This window comes from Cervus elaphus, chromosome 17, assembly GCF_910594005.1.
Source record: "Cervus elaphus chromosome 17, mCerEla1.1, whole genome shotgun sequence".
Classification (NCBI taxonomy): domain Eukaryota; kingdom Metazoa; phylum Chordata; class Mammalia; order Artiodactyla; family Cervidae; genus Cervus; species Cervus elaphus.
The window spans coordinates 56,950,880-56,963,526 of record NC_057831.1 but is presented as its reverse complement, the minus strand read 5'-3'; positions in this window follow the sequence as shown (position 1 = coordinate 56,963,526).

The window sequence follows — 12,647 nt, the reverse complement described above, 5'->3', positions numbered from 1 at the left end:
GAATGTGAAAATACTGATTGTGGATTCTAGGTGTTGGTAGTATTGTGTTGGTAGTCACTGCAGAGTGACTTTGTCCAAAAGTGACTTTCCATCGCCTCTGGCTTCATTGGAGCTTATCTTGTCAGCTAGGAGATTCCCCAGTCTCAGAAGAAAGGCTTGCTGACTCAGAACACTAAGTTATATCCTTGGGCTATACTAAAATGCTGCTGCTGCTGATAATTCTTTCTGTTGGGAGACAAACCCTAGCAGATGTTAAATCCCAGGTTCTGACTCTGCCTCTCTGAACCTCTCACGTAGGAATCATCCTCAGTTCCAGACTCACAGGTCTCTCTGCTTCTCTTATTCATTTTCTCATTCATTTGCTTGTGCATTCATGCATGTTCCATCGAGTGTTTATCCATTCATCGACGAAACAAATATTCATTGCATGCCAACTCTGACCAAGAGATACAGAGGGGAGAAAAAAGGCGTGGCCTCCCTCCCACAAGGGTGATAAGTACTGGGTGCTGCCTTGGCTCAGGGAAGGTACTCAGTCCAGGTGCTGAGGTCAGGAGGGGTGTTTCACAAGCACGATGCCAAGCGCAAGCTTTTCCAGGCAAAGGGATGGCTGAGCTCCTTCTACCATAACTACCAGCTACCCCTAAAATCAAGCTCCTGGAAGTGGCAAGTGGAAGTCCCATCCTTTAGCTACACCGTCATCACCGCCATCACCACTTTCTAAACCCTCCCCAATTTTTAAATTCCTTAGGAATACAGTGTTTTGTGTAGACCTATAACTATCAAATATTCTTTCACGCCCCTCTCCCTCCCCATGACCACTGATATTGCACTCAAAGGGGCATAAACGTATTTTTTTTTTTTAAATACACCGTTTGTATTTTTTTTTTAATTGTATTTATTTTTTGACCGTTCCAGGGCTTTGCTGAGTTGCAGAGAGGGGGGCTCCTCTCTAGTTTCAGTTCTCGGGCTCTAGAACTTACGTTCTGTAGTTGTGGTGCACAGATTCCTTACGGCCTGTGGAATCTTCCGGGACCAGGGATCAAACCCATGTCCCCTGCACTGCAAGCCAGATTCTTAATCACTGGACCACCACGGAAGTCCCTGGGGCATCAACATTTTTAAGACATTCTGGATGAAACGTATGTAGTGCATGCAGTCTTAAAAATCTTCACAGTAAATGTGTATATATGCAAATGCCTTAAATATAAGATATAGGTACACTTGTTCACATACATACACAATACGTATATGTATGTATGTGAATATACATATGTATAATCTCCAAATTTCTAAGAAAACTAATTGTTTTGTTGTGCTTACCTGTTGCTACCTCAGACACGAAAACTTTATTAAATTTCCCCAAAAGCAGAAATAAAAGGGAGGTTACTGCTAACCCTAACCCAGCGAATGTTGAATGTGTCTGGCTGATAAAAAGTTATCCCACCTTTTCCTCTGAGAAAGCTTTCCTGTTGGTAGAGTGTTAATTACGTCTTCCCTTCTGTTGGTGTCTAGAATGATGTGTCCCGTGACACATGCCATGGTTTGAATGACTAGACGCTGACAGTAGTTGAATGTTTACTGAAGGGTGGGATGGGAGATATGGTTTATCATTATCATATCTCTGTCTGTGCTATCTCCCTGCTAACAACTCCTAAACTGTTAGAACTTGGGAATTCTCTGGTAGTCCAGTCATTAAGGATCTGTATTTTCACTGCGGAGAGCATGAGTTTGATCCCTGGTTGGGGAACTAAGATTCCTCATATTGAGTGGCATAGCAACACCCCCCCAAAATTGTTAGAATTATTGATGACCGTGAGAATGACCCCGAAGACTGAGAGAGAGAGGGTGGAAGCTTTCTTTTATACTTTATCAATAATAACGGCGAAACAGTGGTGACAGCATTTATGAGCAATAATCAACATATATTGTTTTTGTTGTTGTCGTTAGTTGCTAAGTCTTGTCTGACTCTTTGGAATTCCATGGACTGCAGCATGCCAGACTCCCCTGTTCCATCTCCCAGAGTTTGCTAAACTCATGTTCATTGAATAGGTGATGCTATCCAACCATCTCATCCTCTTCTGCCCCCTTTTCCTCTTGCTTTCAATCCTTCTCAGCATCAGAGCCTTTTCCAAAGAGTTGACTCTTCCAGGCTCCTCTGTCCATGGAATTCTCTAGGCAAGAATACTGGAGTATGTAGCCATTCCCTTCTCCAAGGAATCTTCCTGACCCAGGGACGGAACCCTGGTCTCCTAGAATGCAGGCACACTTTTTACTGTTTGAACCACAGGGAAGCCCTCATATTTGTATAATTAACTATTATAATACTCATTTTCAGCACCACCCTTATGGCAGAAAGCGAAGAGGAACTAAAGAACCTCTCAATGAAGGTGAAAAAGGAGAGTGGAAAAGTTGGCTTAAAACTCAACATTCAAAAAACTAAAATCTTGGCATCTGGTCCCATCATTTCATGGCAAATAGCTGGGGAAACAATGGAAACAGTGACAGACTTTATTTTCTTGGGCTCCAAAATCACTGCAGATGGTGACTGCAGCCATGAAATTAAAAGGCACTTACTCTTTGGAAGAAAACTATGACAAACCTGCACAACGTATTAAAAAGCAGAGACATTACTTTGCCAGCAAAGGTCCGTTTAGTCAAAGCTATGGTTTTTCCAGTAGTCATGTACTAATGTGAGAAGTGGACAATAAAAAGGCTGAACACCGAAGAACTGATACCTTTGAACTGTGGTGTTGGAGAAGGCTTTTGAGAGTCCCTTGGACTGCAAGGAGATCCAACCAGTCAATCCTAAAGGAAATCAGTCCTGAATATTCTTTGGAAGGACTGATGCTGAAGCTGAAGCTCCAATACTTTGGATCAATACTTTGCTCCAGTACTTTGGGCACCTGATGCAAAGAGCCGACTCATTAGAAAAGACACCTATGCTGGGGAAGATTGAAGGCAGAAGGAGAAGGGGACGTCAGAGGACGAGATGATTGGATGGCATCACTGACTCAAAAGACACGAGTTTGAGAAAGCTCTGGGAGACGGTAAAGGACAGGGAAGCCGGTGTGCTGCAGTCCCCGGGGTCGCAAGAGTCGGACATGACTGAGTGACTGACAACAGCAAATGCTCATTCACATATTTTACTTCTTATTATCTCAGTGTTTGAGATATTACTTCATTCATGTCTTGTAACTGCTCTGTGAGGTGCGTTCTAGTATTATCATCCTGACTTTACAGATGAGGAAGGTAAGGCACAAAGAGGTTTAATGATCTCGCCGAAGTCACACAGCAATGGTGGAACAGGGTTTGAACCTAGACGGTCTGGCTCTAGAATCCACACTCTTTACCACTAAGCCATGTTGCCTTTCTTTACTCTCTTGCAATTAATTGAGTCTCGGTCAAACAAGAAAAAGAGCCGTCTAGCCGAGGGGAGAAGAGGTGCTCCAAAAGCCCTCAGAAGACCGCAGGCTCTGAACGCAAGGTCCCAGATGTCTAGCTTCCCCTTTCCAGCAGGGGGCGCCCATAGTCCACATATTCTGGGTTCCCTCTTAAAGCCTGATGCCTCCCCTACTGAGAACCACAACTCCAGACCCTTCAGTAGAAGCCCGGATCTTCAATTTTATGTATCATTCTTGAAGTATTTGTAGTGCATTAATCAAAGCAATGACCCAATATGTGGGAGTAATCAAGGGAATGATCCAGTGTATTTCTTGGAGGACCTGCTATGGGCATTACTGTTATTCCTTAGTCCTTGAGTCGAGTCTGACTCTTTGCGACCCCAGGGACTGTAGCCTGCCAGGCTCCTCCATCCATGGGGATTTCCCAGGCAAGAATACTGGAAGTTTCTCAGTCTAGGGACAGCGGGGTTGATGGCCCTGAGGATGCAAGTTTCTCCAACATCCTGCATATTCTCCAGCTGCCCGGAGGAGCCCTTGCAGGTTTCAGGGGGACCCTCCTCAGCTCCTGCAAGTCATCCTTTTTCTGTGTATACTTTGAGATTAGAAATCTGATTCCAAATTGAATGAGAGAGAAAACACAGAGAGAAATCCCCCAGGCCACCCTCCAGGGAGGTGACTGTCTAATACCACTGCCTAAGTAGTGGACCTTCCCTACCCAGCGATCAAACAAACCCATGTCTTCTGCATTGGCAGGCAGATTCTTTTTTTAAATTACTTTCACTGGAGGGTAATTTCTTTACAATATTGTGGTGGTTTTTGCCACACATCGACATGAATCACCCATGGTGTACATGTATCCCCCCATCCTGAACCCCCCTCCCACCTCTCTCCCCACCCCATCCATCTGGGTTGTCCCAGAGTCCCGGCTTTGAGTACCCTGCTTCATATATTGAATTTGCACTGATCACCTATTTTACATATGGTAATATACATGTTTCAATGCTATTCTCTCAAATCATCCCACCCTCGCCTTCTCCCACATAATCCAAAAGTCTGTTCTTTTACATCTGTGTCTCTACTGTTGTCTTGCATATAGGGTTGTCATTACTGTCTTTCTAAATTCCATATATGTGCTTTAATATACTATATTGGTGTTTCTCTCTCTGACTTACTTCAATCTGCCTAAGGCAGGTAGGCTCCAGTTTCATCCACTTCATTAGAACTGACTCAAATGCGTTCTTTTTTACAGCTGAGTAATATTCCATTGTGTATACGTATCGCAACTTCCTTATCCATTCATCTGGCAGGCAGAGTCTTTACCACTGAGCCACCAATGGCCATGTGTGTGTGTTTAGTACTCAGTCCTGTCTGACTCTTTGTGACCCCATGGACTGTAGCCCACCAGGCTCCTCCAGGTAAGAATACTGGAGTGGGTTGCCATTTTCTCCTCCACGGACATGGATAACCACAAACCCAGTAAATCTGCAGAAACCCCAAGCAGATAAGCCACAAAGACACTTGAGGCAGGGGTTTTTCTGATCACACTCAGAAAACGAGCCCCGGCTCTCAGGGTGGCCTTGGCCACGGGAATCCTCCCCCACTGCCTCAGGCTGTTGGCGGAGCTGAGGGGCCGTGCGGTGCAGGCTGCCTCGCCCTCGTGAAACCTGCACCAGGGTGCTTTCTCTCTAGTGACCTTTGTTGCCTCCTCTGCAAGAAATTAGCTCCAAGGAGCAACGACAGAAAACCAAACTTCAACCTGCACCATAAACAGAAATGCCAGGAGACCAGATTTGGCAGAATTTGTAATGTTTCACAGTGTTGGGGAAATAACTCTGAGAGGTCTGTCCCCAAACCAGATGCTCCCTCCACCCTTGCAATAATCTGCAGGCAAGATCAGGTGAGGGGCCTCACCTTAACTGGCAGCTTCTCATCTAGGGACAGCAACAAAGTTGATGGCCCTGGGATGCATGTTTCTCCAACATCCAACACATTCCCCAGCTGCCCCTGAGGAGCCCTCGCAGGTTTCAGGGGGACCCTCAACAGCCCCTCCAAGTCATCCTTTTCTGTGTATATCTTGGTATTAGAATTCCGATTCAAAATTGAATGAGGAGGGAAAACAGAGAAATCCCCGAGGACAGCCTCCAGGGAGGTGACTGTCTAACCCAGGAGATTGCCTGGGTTCAGATTCTAGCATCTGCCTCATAGAGGCTGAGCAACCCTGGGGCAGTTTATTTACCCTTTATCTGCACCATGGTTTTCTCATTTGTGAAATGAAGATAATAAAATCCGCCTCCTAGGGTCGTTGAGCACCTCCAGTGAGTTAAGGCAGGTAAAGATTAAACACAGGGCTTGGCGTCCAGGAAGCCCTCCATCAATCAATCTGAGCTGCTGTAATGAAACCTAGTCATGCAAGCAGCTGCGGAAAAGAAAGGGTCTTGCACTCTTTCACAACCGCAAATTTCACTGGGACCGGGGCAGTTTTTTCCTGCTCTCAGTGACACTGGAAGACTGCCTGCCTTTCCTCCAGAACTTAACGCCCCCTCACCTCCTCCAGGCTGCAAACCCCTTCCTTCAAGGTAGTGAACTAGAGGCCACGCGGAAGTTTTCTCTCCTGGAATCGGTTCCGAGCATTTGCTCTCGTGACTAACTGGCCGGGAACGGAGGTCAGCTGAAGTTCAAGAGGGCCTCCGTGCTGACTTTTACTGCTTATTGATTTGTGGCATTTGCAAGCCTGAGCCCTGGGCCTCCGGGGCCAAGACCGCAGGCACAACAATGCCACCCTTCTCCGGTGGCCCTGTTTACCTTCCGGGAGCAGACAGGGTGTGGCCAGAACCTCTGGGGTGGTGAGAGCCCAGCGCAGGGTGTGGCGAGGGTGCGGGGTGTGGCTGCCCGGGACCGGCCTTGGGGAAGGCGGCCGGGGACGCCAGCCAGGGCAGCCCAGCTCTGAGCGCGCAGGCCCGGGGTGACTGCTCTGCAGGGGAGCCGTGGGGACTCGGGTTCTCTGCTCCTCAGACACGACGGCTGCATTAATAATACCTGCGTGGGTTGCTCAATCGCGTCCTACTCTTTGTGACCCCATGGACTGTAGCCTGCCAGGCTCCTCGGTCTGTGGGATTCTCCAGGCAAGAATACCGGAGTGGGTAGCCATTCCCTTCACAGGGGGATCTTCCTGACTCACGGATCGAACCTGGGTCTCTTGCATTAAAGGTAGATTTTTTTTTACCGTGTGAGCCACCGGGGAAGCAATAATAATGGCATCCCTTTTATGGGTACTTCTAGCCACATGTGGCAACCTGCAGCTCTCCCTTAATTAAGATTATGGGCTGTGTATGGCTCACAGAATCACTACCACTAGCTGAATGACCCTGGAGACTTGACTTACCTTTTTCTTCCACCGCGTCCTCACCTGTATGGTGGGGGGTGGGGGTGGTTAAAGGCCCTTTCCTTGAGGGTAGAGCAGGAGGTGCCCAGCTGGCATCACAGCCAAGGCTCTGGAGCCTGGTGGCCCCGGGAAGGGGCATGTCGAATTAGATCACATGATATCGGAGGAAAGGGATTTATCTTGGTGACTTTATGATGCTGGTTCCATGTAGGAATGCAAAGTTAGAATCCAGGAAAGAATTGACAGAGAGGGATTTAAAATAGGATTTGATATGAAAGTGCCAACCTTGATCTTGAAATAAATCAATTGGCAACGGCAGACCCTGAGTAGAGTCCCGAGCATAGAAAACCAATATCTGACTCACTGAAATCAGTGTGAACAAATTTGAGATCAACTATATAAAACATTTTATGGACCATAGAAGGCTTTCAACTAAGTAAATAAAGTATGGGGGGGGGAAAAGGCACCTTCCTTTTCAGGTTGTATAAGGATCAAGTGGAAAGCCCTAGAACAGCCTCTGGCCCCAGGTAATTTTGAGCAAGCATCAGTAATTGCTAATGTAGATTTCACATGTGTGATTTCATGCCATCTCACGGCAATCCTGTGAGGTAGGGCCTTTACTGAGGAGAGGCCCAGGGCATGCAAAAAGAAGCAAGCAAAACTGGGATTTGATTCTGGGATTATCTGACTCTGAATCCCAAACTCTGGGTCCAAATAGCTGTGCCTCAGTGCTTTTTGTTTACCAACTCCATGTGAAGAGACGCTGGTTGAGTGCCTTACTATGAGCCAAGCTACTGTGACCTTTTTTAATCCACTGAAAGTTCCAATAACTCAGTTCATAAGCGCATACAGAACTCATCCAGCTGGGGCCTGAGCTTGGTCCTGGATCTGTCTCTGTGAGCAGAACCTTGGACTTGCCCACAAGGAGCTTCACCGGCCAATCTGCAAACAAAGACAGTGGGGATTTAAAGATGAAGCAAACCACCACCCCTGCCCCCCAGGTGCCTCAGAGTGCTACCTGGAACTAGATGTCAACAAAGGTATAACCTAATCAACTGAATTAATCTGAGTGGTTAAAGCCTTGATGTGACAATAAAAATACAGAGCCAGCATGGTGTCCTAGAAAGGAAGCATTCAAGCCCATTCTTTTAGTCATTATCCAGCCCCCAGGAGGGTGCAAGATCCCATCAGGAAAGGTGTGAGCTGTCTGGGTCAGCGAAAGCTTTTTAAGACCCTCCACACTTGGGTAAATCTGTCACATTAGTACTTACAGAGGCTTTCTCTGTACCCTGGGCTGTTTTTAGCCCTTGACATCTGATGGTCCATTTAATCCTCGCAATAAACTTATGGAATAGGTATACTGTCCCTCCAACAATTTCAAAATTTGATGCCTTGAGAGGTTTAAGTAACTTACTGAAGGCGACCATCCTATACAGCCAGTCAGGTAGCAGAGAAGGGCCACGTGGCATCGGGGCCCCTGCTCTTACCCACAGCACTACTAGTCCTTCTGTAGGCACCAAAATAGTCCTCTCATGAGTGGTTTGGATTCCTCGGTCACTGGATCCTGGGTGGGTAGCACACAGTGCCTGCAAGCCTCTCATTGGGATTTAATTATGTGGCATTGGGTTTATAGCCTAGTCTCATGTAAATGTACATCCCACGTTTCCTGGAGCCTGAAAGCCTCGAGGTGCTCCAAGAAAATAAAATTCTCTCCAAAGTGAATGGGTCAGGGTCCCCTCAAAGAACTGATGATAAGGAAACAGGTCAGGACCCTGTGGTCTGTCCCCACCGTGTCCTCTGCCCGCCTCTTGTCTGGGGAAAACTTTAGTCAAAGAATAAGTTTAATCAGAGAAACGAGAACACTTGGAGACAAAGGAAAACAGTCAAAGGAGACCACATAATAATAACGTAGTCATTAAGCTTAGTCAAGGACCTTTGGTTCTTTCTCAAGGGCTATAGATAATACTCTGAGCCATAGCCTGGGAGCTGTCTTATGGAGGCTAACACCAGGTGGAAGAAGTTAACTACATTATGACCACACTGTACCCACAACATAAGCGGCTACAGTTCTGAGAACTGGACTCAGAGAAATGGGAACAAGTGGACCCCGGAACTGAAGATTAACTGTACCTAAAACAATCAAGATGATGCTAGTCAGACCACTGATGACCAATTTGAAGATGACTGTCAGAGCTGAGATATGGCCCCCTCCTTCTGTCTATGAAGCCTTTTGCCCCCCTAGTTGCCGGTTGGGGGGAGTTGGCTTTTGGACAGATGTCTGCCCTTCTCCCTGAGTTGTTGGCATCTGAAATAAAGCAAACTTGCCTTTCCACAAGCCTGGCTGTTTATTGGCTTTTGATCAGTGAGCAGCCAGATCCTACACACTCTTTCGATAACAATACAAGGACACACAGCAGCAGAACCAGGGGTAGAACTCAGTTGCCTTGGCTTCAGTCACAGTTCTTTATTCTTGGAAAGGAATTTAAAAAAGGACATAAAATGCACCAAAATTAAGTTCTGAGACTGTCTAAGCCAACTTAAAGTATCCCTCAGCTGGGGACTTGAGTATGTGTCACAGAGTGTGTTTCCTGTCGGCATCCTTGCTCCCTCAGGGTGGGGACTTCGGGGCCCCTGTAGAGTGAGGGGAAGCCCAGAGCCCAGTGAGGATGGAGCCTGGTGTAGAATCTCCAGGTGAGTGCTGAGCCCGGAAGGCGGACTTGAGGAACCTACAGCCTTTTGTAGCGATTTGGAAATGGGTTGAGCTAAACAGAAAATGCCTGCCGGGCCACCAGAGAAGTCTCCTGTTAGACGTCTCTTGTTAGGGTTCGAGGACTGAGTGTGGTCAGGGAGAGAAGGCCTGGGGTCTTAGCAGTGTTGTCATGGACCCGGCTTGGGATTTTACTAACAGAAAAATGATGGCAAGGCTCCCAACCCTGCCCATTTCCAAGCCCTCGAGATATTACAGCAGGACCCAGAAGATGCAGGTCTAGTCAGAAAGGATCTTAGATTTGACCCTATTGATGAAGTCGTATAAGAATAGGGCCTCCAGGTTTTGGGGAAAAGTCCCTCTGGAATCCAGAAGATCTGAAAGAGCCAGAAAGTATTCACTGTTTCAGTTCAACTCAGTTCAACTCAGCTCTACTCAGTTGAATTCAACACATTCAACTCAACATTTACCATGTACCGGGGCTTCCCTGATAGCTCAGTTGGTAAAGAATCTGCCTGCAATGCAGGAGACTGGGGTCTGTTTCCTGGTTGGGAAGATCCTCTAGAGAAGGAAATGGCAACCCACTCCAGGATTCTCACCTGGAGAATCCCATGGACAGAGGAGCCTGGTGGGCGACAGTCCATGGGATCACAAGAGTCAGACATGACTTAGCAACTAAACCACCACCAACCAGGCGCTGTGTTGGGAGCTAGGAATACCTCAGGGAACAAGATAGGCAAGGCTTCCCTGGTGCCTCAGACAGTAAAGCGTCTGCCTACAATGCGGGAGACCCGGGTTCGATCCCTGGTTCGGGAAGATCCTCTGGAGAAGGAAATGGCAACCCACTCCAGTACCCTTGCCTGGAAAAATCCCACAGACGGAGGAACCTGGTAGGCTATAGTCCATGGGGTCTCAAAGAGTTGGACATGACTGAGTGACTTCACTTTTTCAAGATAGGCAAAACTGCCTGCAAGAAATTCATAGTCTAAATGGAGAAACAGATAAAAGCACAACTAAATCCACATTTGCTTACAAGTTGCAGTGAACACTGGGAGACCCCTTGGCAGAGAATAAAGTGGAGAAGAGCTGCTTTTAAGACAGAGTCCTCCTCCTCCGAGGAAGTGACTCTTTCTCTGAAGCTCATGGGATGAGGGGCCCCTGGGGCGAGTGGCTGCCAATTAGCCTGCAATTCTGTCTCCAGAATCAGCACTGCCCAAGACTTATTACTTCATTCAGCCCTCTGACACTGTTGAATGATTTTTAAAAAAAAAAATCATAGCTAGATTTTCCAGTTTCTCCTGGCAGAAGCTTTGGTCTCCTGTAGGCTACTCTGTCCTAAATGGAAGTGACTTTAACTGTCATGTCCTTTCTCAGTTGTTTTTTGATGATTTAAATGGGAATCCAAGGTCATAGTTATGCATATCAAGTCTCTTACCCTCCAGCAGTGCAGAAATAAAGGCATCTTTTTTTTTTAAAGAAGGGAAACCATCCTTAGGTTTTAAGGAGCTTCCTTCCTATACACTGCAGGTGGCTGGCATTGACGTGCTCTCCTTCCTCAACTGTCTGGGGGATGTGTGGAGGTTTTATAACAGGAAGGAGAAAAAGGTTTCCAGTTTCCAAGTGGCCAGTCCGAGATTCCAATCGATAGATTCAGTTCCTGACTTGATGCTTTGCCTGCGTGGCAGGAACTTAGAGGAAAATGCAAAGCGTGTACGTGTGTGTTGTGGCTTATTTCAGTTCAGTTCAGTTCAGTTCAGTTCAGTCGCTCAGTCGTGTCCGACTCTTTGCGACCCCATGAATGGCAGCAACCAAGCCTCCCTGTCCATCACCAACTCCCACAGTTTACTCAAACTTATGCCCATCGAGTTGGTGATGCCATCCAGTCATCTCATCCTCTGTCGGCCCCTTCTCCTCCTGCCCCCAATCCCTCCCAGCATCAGGGTCTTTTCCAATAAGTCAGCTCTTCGCATGAGGTGGCCAAAGTACTGGAGTTTTATCTTCAGCATCAGTCCTTCCAATGAACACCCAGGACTGATCTCCTTTAGGATGGACTGGGTGGATCTCCTTGCAGTCCAAGGGACTCTCAAGAGTCTTCTCCAACACCACAGTTCAAAAGCATCAGTTTTTCGGCGCTCAGCTTTCTTCACAGTCCAACTCTCACATCCATACATGACTACTGGAAAAACCATAGCCTTGACGAGACGGACCTTTGTTGGCAAAGTAATGTCTCTGCTTTGTAATATGCTATCCAGGTTGGTCATAACTTTCCTTCCAAGGAGTAAGTGGCTTATTTAAAAATGGTCTAAATATGTGGAGGATGGACTTGTGGCTGCCAGTGTGAGAGAGGGATGGATTGGGAGTCTGGGATTAGCAGATGCAAACCGTTATGTATAGGACAGGTAAACAGCAAGGTTCTACTGAACAGCACGGGGAACTGTATTCAGTACCCTGTGAGAAATCATACTGGAAAAGAATGTGAAAAAGAATATATATGTGTAACTGAATCACTTTGCTGTACAATAGAAATTAACCCATTGTAAATCAACTATACTTCAATAAAATACGTTTTTGAAAATGAATAAATGAAAAGGGTCAAAAAGAGAGTAAAAGGAGAAGTCGGTTTGTGGCAGAAAGTCAGTGACAGCAGTTTGAAGACGCTGGTCCTGGTCACCATTTCTTGAAAAACCAGGAGACTTTAAAAGATGATAAGTGGCTCATTGGTTGCTGGGACCAGCCCCAAGGTGATTTTTTTTTTTTTCTCATTTATTTAAGATGAGATAATGAGGGCGCAGGGAGGGCTTCTGTCCTCTCCCCACTCCCATCTCCTTGCTGACTTCACCCCGCCCCACCTGGCTTACAAAAACACCACTTCCCTTTCCACTCATGAGAGGCCTTCGAGTTGGTATTTTCTAACCAGGTCTGCAGCTGAGCGGGACTGTCAGCCAGGTTTGTAGCCCTATAGAGTCCCAGGTGGGTTTGCTGAGAAGCCAAGGAAGTTTCCAGGGCTTTACTAGCATGGGCTTTTGCAAGTCTGAGGTGGGTTGTGATGGGGGAAAGTGGGCACCAGTGTCCTGCTCCCTCAACATTTGCTCTTGTGATATTTGCAGAAGTATAATATTTCAACTAAGGTTGGTGAAGACAGCTGTCTGCTTCCTTC